The 23,263-nt window shown below is 33.3% G+C and overlaps 1 protein-coding gene across 1 annotated transcript in view; it reads right to left on the bottom strand.

The window, feature by feature from the left end:
• The window catches only part of LOC123529977 (transcription initiation factor TFIID subunit 3-like), a 49,634-nt gene extending 41,254 nt beyond the window's left edge, over nt 1-8,380 (bottom strand). The window contains exon 1 of the mRNA XM_045310636.2: nt 8,270-8,380. The gene's annotated coding sequence lies outside the window, so the exon portion shown is untranslated. The remainder of the gene's footprint in view (nt 1-8,269) is intronic.
• Between the last annotated feature and the right edge of the window lie 14,883 nt (nt 8,381-23,263).

Below are 23,263 nucleotides of genomic sequence, written 5' to 3'. Positions count from 1 at the left end.
CGGTGGGGGAAGAAATTGACCAGTCAGTTCTTTCTGCCCAAGCCAGTACTTGACCTGTCCAGTGGGGAGAAGAAATTGACCAGTCAGTTCTTTCACCCCTTGCATATACTTGACCTGTCGGTTGGGGAGAAGAAATTGACTAGTCAGTTCTTTCCCCCCTAGCATATACCTGACTTATCAGGTGGGGGAAAAAATTGACCGGTCAGTTCTTTCCCCCCTAGCCAGTATTTGACCTGTCAGTAGGGGAGAAAAAATTGACCTGTCAGTTCTTTCCCTCCTAGCATATACTTGACCTATCAGGTTGGGGAAGAAATTGACTAGTCAGTTCTTTCCCACCTAGCATATACTTGACCTATCAGGTGGGGGAAAAAATTGACCGGTCAGTTCTTTCCCCCCTAGCCAGTACTTGACCTGTCGGGTGGGGAGAAGAAATTGACCAGTCAGTTCTTTCCCCCCTTGCATATACTTGACCTATCAGGTGGGGAAAGAAATTGACTAGTCAGTTCTTTCCTCCCTAGCATATACTTGACCTATCAGGTGGGGGAAAAAATTAACCGGTCAGTTCTTTCTCCCCTACTATTACCTCAAATACTGGCTAGGGGGGAAAGAACTGACCGGTCAATTTTTTCCCCCACCTGATAGGTCAGGTATATGCTAGGGGGGAAAGAACTGACAAGTCAATTTCTTCTCCCCAACCGACAGGTCAAGTATATGCAAGGGGTGAAATAACTGACTGGTCAATTTTTTCTCCCCACTGGACAGGTCAAGTACTGGCTAGGGCAGAAAGAACTGACCGGTCAATTTCTTCCCCCACCCGACAAGTCAAGTACTGGCTTGGGGGGAAATAACTGACTGGTCAAATTCATTTCCCCACCTAACAGGTCAAGTACTGGCTAGAGGGGAAAGAACTGACTGGTTAATTGCTCCTCCCACCCCTGACAGGTCAAGTACTTGCTGGGGGAAAAGAACTGACCAGTCAATTTCTTCTCCCACCTAACAGAAGCAAGTACTGGCTAGCGGGGAAAGAACTGACTGGTCAATTTCTTCTCCACACCCGACAGGTCTAGTACTGGGTAGTGGGGAAAGAACTGACCAGACATTTTCTTCGCCCACCTAACAGAGCAAGTACTGGCTAGAGGGGGAAGAAATGATCAGTTCTTTCTAGCAAGTACTGGCTAGAGGGGAAAGAACTGACCAGTAAATTTCTTCCCCCGTATATGATAGGGGGGAAAGAACTGACCGGTCAATTTCTTCCCACTTAACAGAGAAAGTACTGGCTAGGGGGGAAAGAACTGACCGGTCAATTTCTTCCCCCACCTGACAAAGCAAGTACTGGCTAGGGGGGATAGAACTGACTGGTCAATTTCATTTCCCCACCCAACAGGTCAAGTACTGGCTGAGGGGAAAGAACTGACCAGTCAATTTCTTCCCCCATCTAACAGAGCAAGTACAGGCTAGGGGGAAAAGAACTGACTGGTCAATTTACTTCCCCCACCTTACTGGTCAAGTACTAGCTACGTGGGAAAAGAACTGACCAGCTGTAATTTCCTTACCTTAGAAGAAATTGAAACAGGAAAAAGGCAAATTAAAAATACAACAGAAATTAAAATAAGTTCATTTAAAAACATTTCTTTAATTTACACAAAATATGAAACATACATGTATTTCTTATTTTATATGCAATTTAAATGAAAACCGACTATCGGAAATGAAAAAAACAGGCTAGTTAAGAATAACCAAGAATAACCAGTTCCAATTCACTAACAGGGGAAATAATTGACTAGCCAGGAAAATTGATGAGGGGGGAAAGAATTGACTAGTTAGTTTTTTCCCCCCATAAGAATGATCAAGAGTAACCAGTTGCGATTGGGGGGAAAAAACTGACTAGGGGGGGAAAGAACTGACCAGTCAGTTTCTTCCCCGGGGAAAAAACTGACTAGTCAATTCTTTCCCCCGGGGAAGAAACTAACTAGTCAGTTTTTTCCCCGGGGAAAAAACTGACTGGGGAAAAAACTGACTGTTACACCGGTTCTCTAGCCAAAGTACCGTGCATAGGCTAGGGAACCAGAATTTTATTTAGAAACTATGCATAAAGCCGCCGAAATTCACTTTGTTTCTTTTGGTAAGTATCATGCATGTTATTATCTTGATTAATTTTACCATTTCAGCAAGCCGCATGTCCTTTCATTTATTTGTGTTTACTGTGTCTCAGAAAGTGTATTCGCCGCAGACTGTCCGCCATATTGGAATGATAAAATAAACTAGTAAGAAGGAATGCGGAAATCGTCGGCATTGGAGCAAGCCGAAATAAACTTGAAATTTAAACTTAAAAGGTATAATGAAATAAAAGAAACAATATAAACAAATTAAGTAATTTCTGTGAATTTGTACTGATCACGTATCTTTAAACGTGAAATGCCGAGGTGTTACAAACCAGTATTTTCAGTGATTAAAGAATCTGCAGGAAGTTTTAATGGGAATTAAATAAGTTTGTAAATCTATAAACATGTATTGACGCTATATTATTTCATATTTAAACCATTTAAACATAGTACATGTTTAAAGCAAATAACATTAAAATAAACATCTACATCTACATCGTTACAACCAACAATCGATTTCCGATTATGATTGGTCGGCGCTGTCAGAGAAACAGTTGTTAAAGAAATTTATTATATTACAGTATTAAAAGTAAAAGATAAAAGGACAGTATGCTACAGTTAAAATAGGACAGAATGGAAGAATTACATAGTGACCGCCGCCAGCCTCTCTGTAAAGATACTGAGGCTGGGGCTAGCTTTGACTAATGTGGGGAGGGAGTCCCAGAGACGGATGGTTCTAGGGAAATAAGAGTTAGCAAAGTATTGAGTGCTGGAATAAGGGATCAAGTAATTCAGGTTTCTAATGGGGGACAAGTAACCTTGGTCAATAGCAACTGTCTGGGTCCTTACTTTGTAAAACAACAGTAATGAACAGTTTAACTTACGGTACTGGAGAGTTTTCCATTCTAAGGATTTCAACATTTCAGTTACACTGCTTGTATAGTTGTAATCATTCATAACATACCTAGCTGCTGACCTTTGGACTCGTTCAAGTTTATGGGTGAGGGTTTTCTGCCAGGGATGCCACACAGTTGAACAGTATTCTAGCTGGGGGCGGACATAGGTGGTGTATGCAGCTTCTTTGACCTTTATGTTATCTGTCTTGACATTTCTCTGAGGCATAAAAAAAAAATATGTTTGTTTCCTGTAACATGCTGAAAAAAATGGGGGTCGGTAGGTAGGGAATTTTTTTTTTTTTTTAATTTTTTTTTTAGTAGGTGTCAGAACATTTCAGTGTTTAGTAACCTTATTATCGCCAATTAACTGCCTAATCAGGCCTCAACCTTAACTTTTTTCAGCAGTTGCCAGCAGGTTCACCAACTGCTAAAATCTAGTAGACCTGCTCAGACTTTAGTGGACCTCCAATTCTATCTCATAAATTGTGATGCTGTAGACGTCATAACTTCATATGACTCAAAGAAACAGGACTTATTTCTAAATAATTAAAAATGGAAGACTGTAGCAATCTGTTATTCCGAAAAATAATTATTTTGAAAAGTGTCCCAAAATATGGACACAATCAGCACCAGTGTTGAAAGTGAAAAAAAAAATATCAACAATTATCGGTAATCATTCTGATGATAAACTAAGTAATTGGCCTCGTTTTCATCATCAATTAACACCCCCTCAAAGAGCTAAAAGAAGTGTGTCGGTTATTGTGGCATCTGCAGTGGAGATCAAAGCGGTATAGTTTCCACGAGATTGTCATTGCATTACGTCATGTTTTCGCGCCATGTGACACATCACTGTCTGATCGTACTTTCTCGATTCCTTTAATTGTTGAGAAGAAATCAGTAAAAAAGTTTTTTCTTTAATGTTTTAAAAGCGAATGTGCAATATCCCGAATAAACTGACATGTAAATGTGTCAGACCGTGAACGATGCTGACCTATTTGCCCTCAAGAAATTTACATTATTGTTTGAGAAGAATATCTAATAAAGTGTTGTGTCAAAAAATATATGTATGAAGACTCAATTAAAACTTATTAAAAATCGCAACGACATCATACTGCCTCATTTTAAAACCACATTTCTATTTACGTTCATGAGGTCACGTAACCTATTCTGCCGTGCTAACAGAAATCTGTTTGCCAAAAAATCGTTTTACTCCATGTATTTAAATTGCTGCCGCTTTTTCATTATTTAAGATTTTTTAATTGTGTTTTTTGTACTTTCTGGTCAAAAGTCTGAATTTTATTACCATAGTATGTACCGTTTATTTATTTTAAAAAGGAAATAAATAATCAAGATCGCGCTGTTTGAAATTTTACAAAACATTATATGAAAATTTGATCGTTTTAAAAGAATTTTGCCTACATTCCTGTCGATATCTGATTAAAATTGTTATAGAATTCAAACTGTATTAGTTCTCAAGCGGTGTTGAATATCTGAAGCGATTATATTAAAAAATGAATGCGCTACGCGCGTTTTTTGTGTCAAAAGTAATTGCGATGTAAATTAAGTATTACGATAGGGCGCACGGGCATGTTCTAATCTCTGGCCTGGACTGGCCTGGCCTGGCCCGGCCTGGCCTGGCCCGATGAGCCCAATTTCCGACTGAGCCAGGCCAGGCCAGGCCAGGCCATAGATTTCAATTTCGTGAAAGTGATTTCTATAGCATCTTTAAAATCTGACTTTTGGAATAAGTTTGGATATTTCAGACATTATATAAATACATTTTGAACTCCCACTCTGTAAAATTATACACCTGGGAATAAGCCTGTAGCTAACATAACTATTATGTCTAATTTAAGGGTGATGCCTGATTAATTGTTATGACTATTATCAGGGGATCTCCACCTCAATTGACCCTTGACTGGTGGTTTGGTTTTCCCCAAATTGAATAACCTAACTAATTTTATTATTTTGTCTATTGAGGATTATTTAGTATTGTCCGAAATTATTGAACTAGCACTCAAGAATATATTTTGTATGCTTCCGTAAAAAAAAATTGTGCCCAAACATAAATAAAAATATAAATATTGAAAACCAAATAAAATATAAACATTTCTTTACTGCCTGGTCGTACATGCAGATAAAGTTGTGCTGGCAAAACGTTCAGCTACCGATCTCGGGACTGTAAGTTCGAAACACCTGTTTGACCATTTTCATTATCATTTTTTTAAAATTTCCTCTGTAAACTTAGAATGCAGGAAAATTATCACTTATCGTGATTTATTGTTCATTTACTGAAAGAAATACACAAGTATTTGACATTCTTCTACATAGTAGATTATTACCATAAAATGTTGTAAGAATAAAACCAGTATCAATAAAATGACATTATATTGATTTAATGAAAACAATCTGAATTGAAATCGAACCCACGGTAACATGTGTGAAAGTCTGAGAACTTATCACTACGCCACTGTGCCATTGGTAAACTTTGCATGTTATTTTGGTCAATTTAGATATTTTCAGGTTACAAATATGATGTAAAATAAAGAGTGGCACCTGTCAATACTAACGGACAACAACTTTCAATTTCTAAAATAATGCTAACTCCGTTCTAGAACCTGGGATAGTATGGTGCGGGGAAGCGATATATAAATTTTGTGGTTTAGGTTATACACATACTGAATATTTTGTAAGATTGTTTTTATATTGATCTAAGTATGTGGAAAAAAAAATCATACAAAGTCTTGTGAAACAGGCTCAAGAGCATCTTTTAGCATGAAATATATCACTTAGAAATAACATAAACACAATGCACCATTATTTTTTTTTTGTGCAAGAAAAATATCAATAATCTAAAATGCCAACACCCTGACAATGAGTTAGAGGTCCCACAATTAATGAATATTATTTTCATTACTCTTCCATAAATTGAACATCAGCTTAACTAATCCAAACACATTAAAAGTTCAACTGAACAGTTAAAAGGTCAGCTAAGGATAGTAGGGACACAACCTGTAAATACAATTCCCAAAGAGATGTGTTCTCAGTGCATGTAAATATTCAGTTATATTGCAGCAGGTAAACTTATCAATGAAATGAGCCATTAGTTTTAAAACTAAGTGTTAAAGTTGACTTTAAATAATTTGATTACAGAAAAAATGGGTAGTTATCATTTAGTTACACCATTTTCTTCAGTGCAAATCTGTATTTCAAATAAGATGAATGACGGCTAATTAATGATTCTCCAGAGGACTGGTTGACATGCAACAAGTAAACAATGCAGGTTAATACTGCCTGCTGTTGTAATTGTATATTTAGATTTTATGCCATTCATTTCTCTATGTATAATAAAATCTGGCCTGGCCCGGCCGTGTCGAAAATAGAGCTCATCGGGCCAGGCTAGGCCAGGCCAGAGATTAGAACATGCCGGGCGCACGTGCTTGTGGAATGGAAAATTACCAGCATGACGTTTTGATATTTTTACGACTCGCGGGTAATTTCCAGTCAATCCAGGTAATTTTGCCTGATGTAATTACTCAATCTGGTAAAGTTACCACGTAAAAACCACTCACCCGATCGGTGGAGTAGTCCATTCGTGCTATCCTGACTTTAACTCGCCAATGCTTATAACTATAGAATGCTGTACTAAGGCAAAATCAACTTTCGTTTTGTGAATTCGCCGATATGGATACGATCCCCCACCCCCCACCACCCCTAATTTTTCACTTTTAAGGGTTTTATTATATTTGCAGACCGTGACTGAAAATTGGTTGACCGTCGGTCTACCCAACTTTTGATAGTGGACCTGCCGATATTTTTGGTTGCGTCGGTCCAACGGTCCACCGCTAAGGTCGAGGCCTGAATTTTAAATTACTAATCAAATAAAATTGTTGAAAATTTGCTCCCACCTTTCAATAACAGATGTTGTTCATACATGTTTTTTTTCTACACTGATTCCTTTTGTTCAGTAAACATTGTGTAACAGGCAAAGTTCATAGTTTTGCAGACAGACATAGCTTCGGGCCGTTTTTGCCAATTAGAGATTTTCGGGGCCACAATTAATCTTTTGTCACAAATGGCTCAAGTGCAACCGACAGCGTGACCCCTGAACAAGTGGTACAAACATGATAATAGACTGCTCTTCTACGAATTGTTTATCAATTAACGTTTACACCTTGATCAATAAACACCTTTCATAATGAAGTACTAAATACAAACCGCGAGATAACCACGTGTCAGTCGGCGCGTGGCGTGATTGACATCTGTCAGTAGCTAATTAGAATATGACGCTCCACCTACTGCCATACTTCCGCTTGTGGCGGCGAACAGTATTGAAATTCACCGAGATTTTGATTGACAAGGGGCAGAACTTTTGAACTCGATATGCATCAAAGAAAACTTCTCGATTTTCGCGGGTGAAAACCCGGAACCTCGACAAACAGGCTTTTCGCCATGTTGTTTCATGTCGACAGAACCAGGAACGTTCGTGACTATGCGCGACGAGGTCGGGTACAACTAAATTATCCCTATAATCAATAAAGACATGATCAGAATCTCGAATTTCAGCCCATAAAAAAATTGCAGTCGGCGGTAAAAACTTACGGTCGGTCGGGTTACAGGAAACAAACATATTTTTTTTTTAGGCCTGAATAAATCGAAGGGAAGAGGTTGCCTTAGAAGTTATGTTTTCTATGTGTTGTGACCAGTCCAAATCATTGGAGATAGTTATTCCTAGGTATTTAGCAGATGAGGTGGACTTTAACTCTGTATTGTGTAACCTGTAGGGATATATAAAGGGATTTCTCTTCCTACTTACTCTAAGGACTTCACATTTGTGGGGGTTAAAAACAACAGCAAAGTAGTTCGTACTAGTTTATATCATTCCAATATGGCAGACACGGTATTTGGAGACAGTAAACGCAGATAAATGCAAGGGCATGGTAAAATTAATTAAGATAGTAATATGTATGACACTTACCAAGAAAACAAGTGGATTTCGGCAGCATTATGCATAGAAATAAAATTCCGGTTCCCTAGCCTATGCACGGTATTTTGCTTTGAGAACCGATTCCGGACGAATAAGTTCGCTGTCTTGGGACCCGATTCCGGTTCTCTAGCCACTGCCAATTTTTTTTAGAGTTGACCAGTGCTAACAAAGAGCTATAATTACAGGTCCATGCGCCTCGATACTCCTGCAAGGACAGGGAAATCATATGCAAGCTTTCAAAACATATGCTGTTATACATGACAAGCATTGAACTCTTCACTTACTTGCTTATTTAAGCATTAAATAACAAAATTCCTGTTTGATTTTTTCCAGTGGATGACGGTCGGCCATTTTCCAATTCGTGTACGAAGAAGATATCGTTGTCATCTCACAACACAACTCCACAAATTTGTGGTCTGTACGTTCGGATCGATTTTTTTCTACGATATAGAATTTTATTAAACCTTGATTTTCCAAAACTCCAGAATATACTTTCCTATCTTTTTTTTGTTTTACTGGAATTTCTAAGTAAAGTCTGGAGTTTTGGAAAATCATTTTATGAATTAATGGCAACGAGTTAGTAGGCCTAAATTTCAACAATGACACGAGTATCCCGTCTCGTGATAGTCAAGTGTGACTGAGTCGACGTACGATGTAGATGTAGATGATCCTTGCTCTATCCTTGACCTTAGAACTAGGAACCTGGTTCTTGCGCATGACATTCCGTCTTATAATGGTGAACATTCATGCGAAGTTACTTCAAAATCCCACCATGCATCAAGAAGAAATGCTCCGGATAAACTTCAATTTGACCTTTGATCTTCAACTGTGACCTTGACCTTTGAGATAGGAACATAGGGTTTGCGCATGACACTCCTTCTCAAAGCGGTAAACATTCATGCTAAATATAAACAAGATTGGTCCATGCATGTCAAAGTTATGGTCCGGACAAACTTCAATTTGACCTTTGACCTCCAACTGTGACCTTGCAGGGGCGTAGGGACGATTTGAGCATTTGGGGCGGCGGAGGGGGTGGGTTTGGGAGGGGGTGTCCCCCTCCTATGAAGGGGTGCCGGGGTGGCCTCGGAAAAATTTTGCATATACCTAGAGTAAATGGTGCAATCTGGCGACTTCTTGGACTGCTCAGTATCTATTGAACATACTCGTTTATTTTTCGAGTTTTCACACCTATTTACAGTTTACTGTAATGGCGGTACGATGTTAAGATACGGACAATGTCTTGCCAGGGTAAAACCAGTAATGTCTAAGAAGGGGATCGAGCACAAGACCCTGACTTAAAGGGGTAATCCAATCCTTATAGCATTTTAGTCATTAAATGGCATTATAAAGGTAAAACGCAGTTCACTGTTTTCTTTGAACCATTGAGGGTTCTTTTTACCAAATGATCGATTTGGAAATGCAAAATTGCGAGGCTGATGGCCTTTTATATTTTTATGTAGAAGCTGTAATACTTGTTAATTTTACTAGATCTGTAAAATCTATGAGAATTTTTCTACATTTTATGCTTTGAATTTAATCATTATGATTGGTGCTTTTGATTTTCAAACAATATGTTTAAGTGTCAAAAATATTTAATTTAATATATTTTATGTAAAGACATCTAAAGATCCCGAATTGCGTTTGTGTTTTATTCAAGATACGTTCCTTTGTCGACAGAATTTGAGACACAACATTAATTGCAATTTTGGCAGTAAGCAATTAAATACGTATCAGTCACCGATGCACTTCATGATAAATGGAAGACCGCTGTATTTATTTTCAATTATATTTTCTAGCCTTTTCAAAAATTTACGAGTTCGGCATTTACACCATAATTCCAGTATAAATCGTTTTGCTTTTATCATGTTTTAAACCCTACTAAAGTATTCTTTTCTGCATATTAGTTTATGTGTATATAATATAATTCGCACTTAAGGGAATTAAAGTTTAAGATGTTAGGTTTTTGCATCCCTTTTATTACAACTGTAAGGAAGCACTAGGTGGTATGAGTAACCTAGGAAACCTGACAGTCTTTTACTTCCTCTAACCCCCATGGCCATAACGTATCATTAATTGAACGTTTGCCTTACTATAAATTTATAGTAGTTTTCCACAAAGCCATATGAGCCACTCCATGAGAAAACCAACATATATAGTGAATTTGCAACCAGCATAGATACAGACCAGCCTACGCATCCGCGCAGTCTGGTCAGGACCCATGCTGTTCTCTTTCAAAGCCTATTGCAATTAGAGAAACCGTTAGCGAACAACATGGATCCTGACCAGACTGCGCGGATGCGCAAGCTGGTCTGGATCCATGCTGGTCGCAAATGCACTATGTTGGTTTTCTCATGATGTGGCTCAAATAGGGAAAACTAGCCCCAGCCCCTTGCTGTCATGCAAAAAGAAACAAAATGATTTGAAGGAATCTGTTAGTGATTGCTGTCAAATTATTTTGAAATCTGACCTTTTAAGAAATAGTGGACGACAAACAAATGAGGGACGAACTGAGGAAAGGCATTGAATGATCCTAAAAGAATTGTTTTGTTTTTTTGCCATTGTAGTTTTGACTTTCATTATCATTATTTTCATCTTCACCGTCGTAGTTTCCATTTTATTATCAGCGTTATTTCATCTTCCTATTGTGCAAGACTTTCTCGGTTATATTCTTTATACGTGCAACAAAGTCACTGTTCGTAAATTCTTGCACAATGTTCACCTGTTCCTGACAAAGTGATTGTTTATAAGTTGACCAATTATTTTCCTGGCAGCATTTTATACTTCTGACTGGTCTTACAGATTTTATTAGTCCCCGGTAAAAACCGGGGACTATATTTGATACGCTTTAGGATTCTGCAGCTGGTAGGAGAAATTATTAAAATCTGACAATGAAAAAATGATATTATGAATAAAAGAAAAATAAGGCAGTTAAAGGTCCATTACTAAGGGAAAGTGAGTTGGCAATTTTTTTCATAGCCAGTGCATAGACTTCTGCAAGACACTAAATAATGAAGATTGGCAGGTCAAAATTTACAGAAGGTCTTTGGAACTCAAAGAAATGTATGTGTATTATGTTGAAATTTCAATGAATCGACAGAATGACCCCCCAGGTCTTTTTAACTTTCTTCATACTTCATAGAAAAATAATTGTACATATACCGCGATTTATTTCGAATTTCTACATACCAACTTTCATTTTCCAATAAAATGAAATAGTTTCTGTGCTTTTTAAAAGAAATTAAAATGTTCACTTTCCTTAGTATTGGACCTTTAATGAAAGGCTTACATAAAGGCATTAGGAGCTGAAAATTGCATAAGATTTTTATTATTTCAAAAGACAGCTTTTTAGGAAAATAGGAAAAATGTATAAAGAACGTATCCCTATACTCCGTATCAGTAGACCTATCACGTGATCTGAAACAGGTAAACATTCCCACTACACTGCAGAGAAAATGCCTTTACAATGGGTTTACAACCATGTCAGATTAATAACCACGGTTAATATATTCCTTATCACTTGCTAATAAATAAACAACCTACACATAATCCTAATTTAATTACAGTCTTTACAACATTCTGCAGATAATTTCAGAAATGGCCTCTAGTAGCACTTTGAATTGGAGTAAAAATTAAATGGAATTCTAAAATATTGCTGATTACATAAAAGAAAGAGGAAATAAAACAGGGTTTTTGAAAAAGGATACATATTTTTTATTGAAAGTTTAATATGTACACGATGCGTTTGTTTGTAAAACAGACAATACATTCCTTCTAAAAGCAAAATGTTGTCGAAGTCAGAGGAAAAATGAATTACCACATACATTGTCTAAAAGAATGAAACATTCTTGATATTGAAATGTAACATGCATGTTGTACCGCAGAAAACTGGTCTCGAGTTTTCCCTTTATCCTGTAATAAGTAAGTTACAATATAAGCTATTTATAGTAAAACAAAGGGATATAATTCTATAAAACAAGGTCTCATGGTGATGAACATTTGTGCCAAGTTACAACAAAATCCCTCCATGCATAAATAAGAAATGCTCCGGAAAATGTCATTCTTGAATTTGGCATTTGACCTCTAAGCGTGACCTAGTGACCAAAGACATAGGGACCTGGTTCATGCGCACAACAATCCGTCACATGGTAGGGAACATTTATGCCAGTTACATCAAAATCCCTCTATGCATGAAGAAGAAGTGTTCCAGACAAAGTCATTCTTGTGTCTGACTTTTGGCCTCTATGTGTGACCTTGACCTTCAACCTAGGGACAAGGTTCTTGCGCATGACACTCCGTCTCATAGCGGTGGACATTTGTACCAAGTAATATTCAAATCCTGTTTTGCATGACAAAGTTATAAACCGGACAGGAAAAATGTCCCATTGACCTTTGATCTCCAAGAGTGACCTTGACCTTTAAGCTAGGGTTCTGGGTGTTGAGCATGACGTGTCGTCTCATCATGGGGAACATTTATGCTAAGTAATATTAAAATCCGTTGATGGATGACAGAGTTCTGGACCGGACAGGGAAAAAGCCCTATTGATCTTTGACCTCCTATTGTGACCTTGACATTTGAGCTATTGGTCCGGGTTTTGCGCATGGCACGTCGTCTCATCATGGGGAATATTCGTTCCAAGTGATATTAAAATACCTTCATGGATGGCAGAGTTATGGACCGGACACGAAATAGACCCTGTTCATGCCATGTTAACATTTGACTGACAAATGTGACTTTGACCTCTGAGCTAGGGATCTTAAAGTTGTGCATGACACATCGTCTTATTATGAGGTACATTTATGCCAAGTAATATTAAAGTCCCTTCATGGATGGCAGAGTTATGGACCGGACAGGACAAAAAAACCTTTGACCTCAAATTGTGACCTTGACATTTAGACTAGGGGTCTGGATTTTGCGTGTGACACGTCGTCTTATCATGGGGAACATTTGTGCCATGTAATATTAAAATACTTTCATTGATGACAAAGTTATGGACCGGACACTAAACGAGAACACTATGAGCAGACATTTAGAGAGGGGATCTGAACTTATACAGCTTGCATATCACAGACACTGCCAAAAGACAAAAATGAAAAGCAGGCCCATATTTAATGGGTTATTTAACAATAACGAAAGCTCCGAAAGAGCAAGCATTGAACCGCATTGGTAAAACACGCATTAGAAACATTAAGCATTTTATTAGTTTCATTAAGTCGTAGCAACAGTGTTGCAGCTGGTTCAAATTGCTTTATTGGCAAGATTTATAACGCATTGTTCCATAAATTGCTAATATATGTTGCTATTAAACCATTTTATTATAATAATATAGAGTTTTGAACGTAAACGAACAACACCTGTAGTACATCCATTTTCACTATTATAAGTATTTAAGTAGTTTATAAAATACCGATGCGAGCATTCGACCCCACTTGACCTATAACCCCTCGGTCCAAACTAACCAATACCGGCCAATTTAAAATCCACAGGTTTTAAACCCAATAAAAACCTCTGATTTAACTAAAGATGATTTAATTAAAGATGATTTAAAATGAAGAAAACATATGTCTTTATTTAAAAATAGTTTCCACTTAAAAACTTTAAACACTACACCGAGAGACAAAATGTAGAATAAGTTTGGCCTAATATAACATACAGGAAGTAAAATATAATGTGGTTGAATTTAAACCGGGAAACCAAATGCTAAATATAACAACTAAAAATAACACAGACCGGGAAACCAAATGCTAAATATAACAAATATAATAAGGTCAGGTTATTTACAAATCTATCCCCTTTTTTATTAAAAAACAAGTAATATCTCCCTTTGATAATTGAAATTCATACAAATTATTTTAATTAATATTGGAAGAATAAAATTACTTTAGGAGTTGTTATTATTTAGAAACAAAAAGTAATTGAATAAATTATAACACATAAAAATAAAATTATGATAATTTCAAAACCATAACACTATTATAATAAAGAATATACACTATATATAACCGGTTTCAACTTTTATATCATTGAGTCGAGTTCTGTTATGCTTAGTTCCGGAAGTCAATCTGACGTTTCCTTGTCTGTTTAAAGGTAGCTTGCAGTATGGTTTGTGTACTGGATCGCCTTGTCTGTTAACGGTTACAGCCTGCTGTTATGACATTGACTGGTTGTGCACATAAAGAATTCTTCCGTCAATGTTGTAATAGCACTGAATTGCTTTACTTCGTTCTTGTCTCTAGTTTCGAAGGTTTCGGGAGGCAAGAACAATGGGGTTGAAGGTGATTCTGGCTGCAAAACCGGGCAGGTTTGATGATTTAGGAAAAACCAGCTGTATGGTGAGCCTACAGATGAGGTCTCTTAGGAAAGACTAATGGTTCACCCCGGCGTCGGGTGTGCACGTAATAAATTCTACCTGGCGTCGGGGTTAAAATAAATGTACAGAACACGGCTTTTGCATTTTTTAACAACTATTAAACAAGTATTACAAGATTTAAGTACAAACAACTGAAATCACTCAACCGTTTGAGTATGCCATAGACATATGCATGATTGAATTATTTATTATGTTTTATATTGTTTACTCTCAGTGTTTTATACAATAAATCATAAATGTTTATACCATTTTGTAACATTTTAATGAAAAATAAACAATAATAACCACAAAATGTGTTTGTTTTGTCTTGATATTGTATGTTATTATACTTAACCCCAGGTATATATATCAGCCACTGTCCTTTGGTTCATCCGATATATAGAATTTGATGTAACTATCCGCCAAAAGCGAAAATGTTACTTCTGTAGATGCTGAATCGTCATAAGGATGAATGTCAATCACTGTCCCTTGTTTTAGATAAATTTTAATTTTTTTCTTATACATAGATATTAACTGATCAGTGTCAAAGTCCTCAGCTGTTATATTTACATTATCAAATACATCATATATACCAAGAATTGTATGATATTCAGCATTCCACCACCTAAATATAAAATGTGATATTGGGCTTTTAATCGGTTTATTTAGTTCACCTAGGGGCCTGGTCCCCGTTAATAAAATCTTAATATCTATTATATACATTCCGGATTTTTTTAACTTTAAACACACCACTCAAAACCACATCTTGTGCAAATAATTTATATTCTTGGTTTGTGTTTATAAAATCTTTATAATCTACAATAATTCCAGGTTTTAATTTAAATGCATTTAAATAGTTCAGACCGGTCATATTTTCATATGTTGAATATATCCAGGCACCACGACGGTTAAAATACTTTTTCATTTTTACGTAATCATAAAGAGTGTTATTATAGTATTCAAAGAGAAACACTTCATGTCCCACTTCCTCTAACCTTTCTTCTATTTTCCTGTCTTTTTTTTTAAGTTGAAGAATTATTTCAGCTAAATCATCAAGTCGTTTTGTTGTGGCAAATTCAGAAGCAGATAGATTGTCAACAGTATTCTTTGTTCTAGCTAATTGTGTTTCTTGTTTTAAGAAAACATTTTTTACTTTTGTAATTTCTTCAGCATTAGTGGTAATTTCTCCGACATTAGTGGTTATTGCTTTAGTATTAGCAGTGATTGATTTTCCTTGTTTAGCTGATATTTCAATTACAGAGTCCAAATCATTTATTATTATTTTAATTTTATCATTAAATTTATCATTAAATTCATTAATATCTTTTTGTAATAAACCTTTAAGTTTACTTAACTCTTCGTACTTTATATTGTGACTTGCATCAACATTATTAATCATGTTTACAAGTTGTTTTCTCAAATTTTCTAACTGATTATTAATTATGTTAATTGCTTCAGTATTAGCAGTAATTAACTCTCCTTGTTTAACTGATTTTTCAACTACAAAGTCCAGTTCATTTTTATGTTCTTCAACTTTAGCATTAAATTCATTAATATCATCTTGTAATTTTTTTGTAATATTACTTAAGTCTGCATACTTTAAATTATGACGGTTGTCAACAATACTAATCCAATTTCGAATTTGTTTTTTAAAGTCATTTATTTTAGAATTGAGCTCTTTTTTAAGGTTATCTAATGCTGTGTCATGATCATCACCTCTTTGTGAAGCTGCCTTTTCCAATTCAGATTTATATTCTGCAAGTTTATTTGAAAATAATTCTAATAAATCTTTATGCTTATTTTCAGTTTCAGTATTTAGTTTATTTATTTCTGTTCTGATTTCTAACTGATACATATTTTGTAACTTTTTCTCAGCTTCAATAATCTTGTCTTTTAGTTCTTCATGTTTAATCATCTATCTTTTAATTCTTGAATTTGGGTGAATAAAATGTTTAAATTAACTCGAAATACTTCTTTTATGTTGTCATCTGTCAAATCAGATTTCTCTTCAAGTTCTTTAATAGAATCAACCATAGCTTTCATTTCTTCTTCAATTTTACCTTGTAATTCAACTATTAATAATGAATTCTTTTTAAAATCTTTTGTTAATTCTTCAATATTCTTTACTTCTTCTTCTAATGTCTGTTTTATAGATTTGATATCTTCAAGATTATAGTCATCTATTACACTTTGAACTTTTTTAAACATAAATCGTCTTGAAACTACATCGGTGGATTTATCTGGATTTCCTAGGTTGATTATTTTATTACCTCCCATATCTAATGCTCTGTTCATTGTGTTATCAAGTTCCTTATTTCTGTGAAGATATGATTCCATGTCCTTTCTAAGCTTTTTGTATTGTTTTTTAGTAACATAATCACTTAAATCAATATCAAATTTAACTTTACTTATACTTTCAGGTTCACTTATTTGTTTTACATCATTAAAAACTCCCATTATATAATTATTATATATTACCAGTAAAGTTTTTTCTTAAAAACTTCCTTGGTTTGTCAATATATAAGAAATCATATTTTTGATTTGTTGCATTAGCAAAAGAGTTAGGGTTAATATTTTGTTCATTACAAATCCTATCATTTTCCATTTTACCTGGACTTTCAAATAAAATATAGTGTGAACAGTTAATTCGAATATCTTTTGGTGTTTTATAGTAAGACTGACTTAAATAAATAACACAACAGTTTTTGTGTCGTCCTTGAATAAAGTATTTTGTTATTTCATTTTGAACTTTTTTATCTTCACATACAAAATCATCAAATACTACTACTTTTTGTTTTTCTGATTCAAGATTCTCACAAGGTTCAATTTGGTTGGGATCAGCTGAATATTCAAGTATTTCATTTGGATCTACTTTAACTTTTTTTGCAATTTGACTTAAGTTGTTAATTAAATCTTGATATTTAGATTGTTCTAGGTTTTTAGCATATAAGTATAATTTATCATAATATATAAGAGGTTTTCGAAGTATATGCATTAATGTATTTGTTTTTCCAGACCCAGAAGATCCACATATTAACATTCTAAAACATGAATCTGGCATTAAAGGATAAAATTGTTTAAAGTTATTGGATTTATCACTTTTTGCATCATAATTTGGAATTTCCATTTATATAATATTACATTATTTTACATTATTTTACATTATCTTACATTATCTTACATTATTATATAAATGCAATCAAAACTTAATGAAATAAGAATAAGAAAAAAATTAGTCGGACAAAAGATGAGAGCTCTCAGAGAAGAAATAATGAGAGAAAAAATAAGAAAAGCTACAAATCGGGATATGTACACTGAAATTTATAAGCCAATTACTGAAAAAATAGAAAGTCAAAAAGAACAATTATCAAGTCAGTTAAAAGCATTACCTGGAATTAAAGAACAACTGGCATTTATTCCAGAACAGTTTGCTGATAAGATACATGAAATAGAAAATCTAAAAAGTTTGGAAGAGCTATTCCGAGAACCAACACGATTATTACCGCCGAAAGATCATATGGGTTTGGATGATGAAGATGATGAGTTTGAAGACACTAGAGAATTTCCTGAAATTGTTGGAACAAGACCGAAAGCAAAGGAAATACCTACAGTAGATTTAGATGCTTTTCTGGATAATAATGTTTTAGAAGAATATGGATATTCCAAACCGTCTGAAATGTTTGACTTTTTTACTGCAAATGTAATTGATCCTAATAAAATAGATAAAGACGATATTGAAGATACAATAGATAGTGTTAATACGAATATCAAAAAATTAAATGGTTCAATAACTAGCAAATCAAAATCGAAAGATCCAAATAAACAAGAAAAAGCAAAAGAATTAAAACATGATCGAGATGAACTCATAAAGTACAAAAAACGGTTGATAAATACTTTTAATTTAGCTCCTACATTTGGAAAAGGAATAAGATATCATAACCCATATAAAGTTTTACCAAATGGACAATATGGTAATTTAATTATTAACTTAAATAAACTTGATGGTCAAAACAAATTAATTGCTAAGGATAGAATAACTGGAAAAGAAGTAATTAACACTAAAGTAGATGATGATTTAATTGATTTGATTAATGAAAGATATAACAATAATAAAAAACATTCAATTCATTCAAGAAAAATATTCAAAGAATTAACAGAAAAGTCAGGATTACCTATCAATAAAAGATCTATGAAATTTAAAAAAGTAATTAGGGGACAAGGTTATGACGTATGTCCATGTAATCCAAAAGAATTGGTTAATGACTTGGAGTTAATTTGTGGTTCAATTGATGCTGGAAATAATAATGAAGAACTAAAAAATGAAGGTATTAGAATAATTGATGAACTATTAAAAATGAATTCTCTTTTACCAGAACAACATGAAAAGTTATATAAAAATTATTTTTCTTGAATATATAAATGGAACAAAAAATAGTATTAAGTTCTGAAACAGTTAAAGATAATAAAAATACTCCGAGTGATTTTACAATCAGATTTAGTCGTTCTTTAATTTTAGATAAAAATAAAACTTATGTTGTTGGTTTGGATAGTATTAACACTATGACCTATTCTTGGCATAATATTAGTGATGAATATGACAATAAAAGAATTCGTTATCATAATGGTAAGGATTGAAAAGATATTATATTTACAAATGGTTCTTACAGTTACACAGATATTAATAATTATATTAGGGAAACATTAATAAGTAATGGTGATTATGAATTTGATAAATCAGAAATTGCTCCAATAAGTTTGGAATTTGATTTAAGTAGTTTTAAGATTTTGATTTCAATTACAGGTAATTTTAAGTTGGATTTAGAAACATCAAATTTTCATACATTGCTTGGATTTGAGAAAAAAAAATTAGACAATACTGAATGGGGAACTAAAACACCAAATATAACTAACTCTGTGGATACAATTTACATTCATTGTGATCTTATTGATAATTCACTTGTTGATGGTAATTTCAGTGATATTATCTATGCTTTAAGTACTGCAGATTTAACAAGAGCTTATCCATTTACAAAAGAACCACAAAGAGTTGGATATTCTGAAATTAATAAATATATTATAAATTCAGTTAGAATATATATTACAGATGTATTTGGTAGAATAATTAATTTTAATGAGGTTGAAACAAGTTTTACACTAATTTTAAAAGAAATTAATTAAAACTAAAGTTTTAAAACTTTAATTAAAACTTTTATTAAATTTTAGTTTTATATAATGTACAAGAAAGTTTATAACAAAAATAAAGGAATATTTATTTATGTTGATGCTCATACGGGAAAAGAAATCATACACGGAACAGGTATCTTTGACACTTTAACGAAATTGTTTTCAAGCGGAGTTCATCTTCAATTAGCACAGCTGGAAAAAAAGCTTTGGAAACAGCAGGAAAAGCAGCACTTGAAAGTGGAACAAAAAAGGTTGGAACAGAAGTTGGAAATTTAGCTGCAGCTAAAATTGTTGAAAAACTTAAAAAGAAACCTGCTCCAGCAGTTGGTAATTTAATTGCCAAGGAATTACAAGAAAAGAATAATAGTAAAAATAGTAAGGAGGAGGAGGATATTCATATGAGAATAAATAGAATATTGTCAGGATCTGGAACTTCAGCCCAATAAAAACGTATTAACAGATTAATTTATAAAAAATAAAAACTAAAATAAAAAGTTTTAACTTTAATAAAAAATAAAATAATATATAATATATACATGTTTAGAACAAAACAATATTGCGAAAGATATGAATTAACTCCTATTCAATTAGATACAGCTTTAATATCTGTCCTGGGAAATAATGTTAAACAACAAAAAAAACGGATATCACTTTACAATTAATGATAGAAGTTCATATTTTGGTTGGTTTAATGCTTATTTTGAAGTAAGTTTTAAAGTAAATAAGCTTGCTAATGGTAATAATTACGGTGATGGAGATCAAATTGCTTTAATTAATAATGCAGCTTCATTAATTGATCAGTTAGTGGTTAAACAAAATGGAAAAATTGTTTATGATTGTAATAATTTATATAAGGTAGTAAATGTAAAGAGTTTGGTTGAACTATCTGAAGATTATGCAAAATCAACTGGAACAAATGAATTTCTCTCTTTAGATACTACTGCTACTGCTGAAAGTAGGAATGACCAAGCTGGATATAATTCGGGTTTTGCTTCTAGGAAGTTATTAATCCAAGGTGGTGCTGAGGTAAACACTAAAATTCCATTAAATAATTATTCATTTTTTCAGGGTTTAGAAACTAATATTTTACCTCCAAGTCAAATTCAAATAACACTACAGCTGACAGATGATGATGAATTAATTTTTAGAGCTAATGCTGCTGATCCAGGTAGGGTAATTGTAACAAAATTAATTCTATGGGTTCCACGTTTAATTTTCAATGAATTTGGGTTTGATCTAATTACTACTGAAAGATTTAAAAAAGCAAGATGGTCATACCTTCGGGAAATGATGATGCAATCAAGTGACACACAACAGATTAATACAACTTTTAGAATAACAGCTGGTGTAACAAAACCACAACATGTATTTGTTTATTTACAACGACCTGACAAAAGTAATGCACAAATACAAAATCCACATTTATTAGATACATTTAAGGTTGAAGCAGCAGCTGATAGTACTTGTACTTTGAGCTCTTGTCGTCTTGAAGTTGGTGATGGTGTTTTTTATCCAGAAACAGAATACACAAGTATATCAAGAATATATGATGATGTAATTAATTATTATTATAAACAAAATAACAAAACTACTGGAAGTCTCTTAAATCGATCAAATTTTCAAAGTTTGTTTGGATTTGTTCATTTTAACTTGGAATATAAAAAGGAAGTAACTACAGAAGATCCTAAGCAGATTACATTAACAATTAAGTTAAATACATTTCCCGCTGCAAGATATCGTATTTACGCAATTGTATTGTATGAAGAAACAGTTGAAATAAATACTATTGGAAATGAACTTGTTATTGTTTAAATAAAATAAATATAAATTATATATAATGAGTATTAAAAACACTGGGGTTGTAAACAACCACACATCAAATTATATTGAATATAAAATTAACCTTACAGATGGACAAAAGAAAAATTTAGCACAAGCTTATAATAATAAAATTCCACATACTTTTAGATTAAAACATGAACAATTACATAGAAACTTCCCTTTACTTTTAACAAAAACACAAATTAATCAAATTAAAAAAGCTGTTGCAAATAAGAAGGGATTAGAAATTACAATTTCAAAAAAACAAATGTCCAGTCAAGGTCAAAATGGTGGATTTTTAGGAGCTTTGGCTGGTTTGTTAGGAAAAACAATTCTTCCAATGGCAGCAAAAATAGCTCCAAAAATATTAGCCCCTCTAGGCATTGGTGCTTTGTCTGGGCTAGCCAGTACTGGTGTTAGTAAAATACTTGGAAATGGTATGATTTCAGTAGCTAATGATAAGAGAAAATATGATATCACCATATCTTACACCTAATCAAAGAAAGCAACTAGTAGGATCTGGAGTGATTAAATTAACACAAAAACAAAAACAAGACGGTGGGTTTTTAGGTATGTTGGCTGCTAGTCTAGGAATACCTTTGATTACATCTTTGTTGAGTGGAAAAGGACTACAGATTGATTCACAACGGAGACCTTACAGACGAATTCCTATAGTAAAAAAAAAAATAAAATTTATAAACAAACCTATTTCTAACTTTGAAATTGAACAATGGGTAAAACAATTAAAAATTAAAAACTTTAGGGGTGTGTTTAGTAGAAATAATTTACTAAAATTAAAAGAAAAGGTTGAATGTGGAATTATAAATTTGGACGACTCTGTTGGTCCTGGAACACATTGGGTTTGTTACTTTAATACTTTGTATTTCGATCCGTTTGGACTTCCTCCACCAAAAGAAGTAATTAAGTATATACCAAATGTAAAATACAACAATGTTCAATATCAAGACAAAACAAGTATGCTTTGCGGATATTATTGTTTATTTTTCATTAAAATGTTACAAGATAAAGTACCGTTGTATGATTTATTGTATAAAATACTAAAAATTCATAATCAAAGAGTAAATGAACAAACTATTATAAATTATTTTAATAAAAAAGGACATTTATTTAACTGGAATAATTAATATAATGGGAATATTCAATAATATAAATGAAAAAGTAAATAAAATAGAAAAACAAATAGAAAGGCAATTAATAAGAAAACCTCCATTGTTTTTAACAAGTTATACCCAAGATACCGATGGTGGATTATTTCAATGGCAAACTGTAAATGCTAGTCCTGGTTTGGTTCAGGGTGGTAATATTGTGGCAATTAAACAAAATTGCATCTTAATTATTCTTGTTGATGCAATTAAATTAGATAAAGGAGAAGCTAAATTACAAATAAAAAATAAAGAAAGTGTAATTCTTCAAAGTTATCATGTAAAAAATAATAGAAAAAATGAATCTATTTCTATTAATTATGCAAATGAATTTAAAATGGATGATGCTTTTTATATTAATTCTTTAAACGTTACGAGTATTCAGTTAACAATTTATGGTTCTATAATTTAAGAATTAATTTAAGTTTTAATTTAAGAATAAGCTAATGTATCAATACCATTATCAAGAATATATCTTTTATCGTCATAACATGATAAAGATGTTTTATTTATAACATAACTTGAAAGATTGTGTTTATCAGAACGAATAACTTTAAAAGGTGTGATAACTTTGGGTTGAATTAAACAAAGTATCTTTATAATTTTTATGAACTATTGTTTTCTTAACAACAAGTTTTTTAATTCCTTTACATTTTTTTAACATTAACTTCGTTTTCTAATAAATATGAATACATTTTACTTCTTAATCCGACAAAAATTCAACAATGGGAATGCCGGCAGCTTCATCTTTAAATTTTCCAAT

The sequence above is a fragment of the Mercenaria mercenaria genome, chromosome 13, assembly GCF_021730395.1.
Source record: "Mercenaria mercenaria strain notata chromosome 13, MADL_Memer_1, whole genome shotgun sequence".
Classification (NCBI taxonomy): domain Eukaryota; kingdom Metazoa; phylum Mollusca; class Bivalvia; order Venerida; family Veneridae; genus Mercenaria; species Mercenaria mercenaria.
Note: the sequence above shows the minus strand (reverse complement) of the source record. Positions and strands in the feature narration are given on the sequence as shown.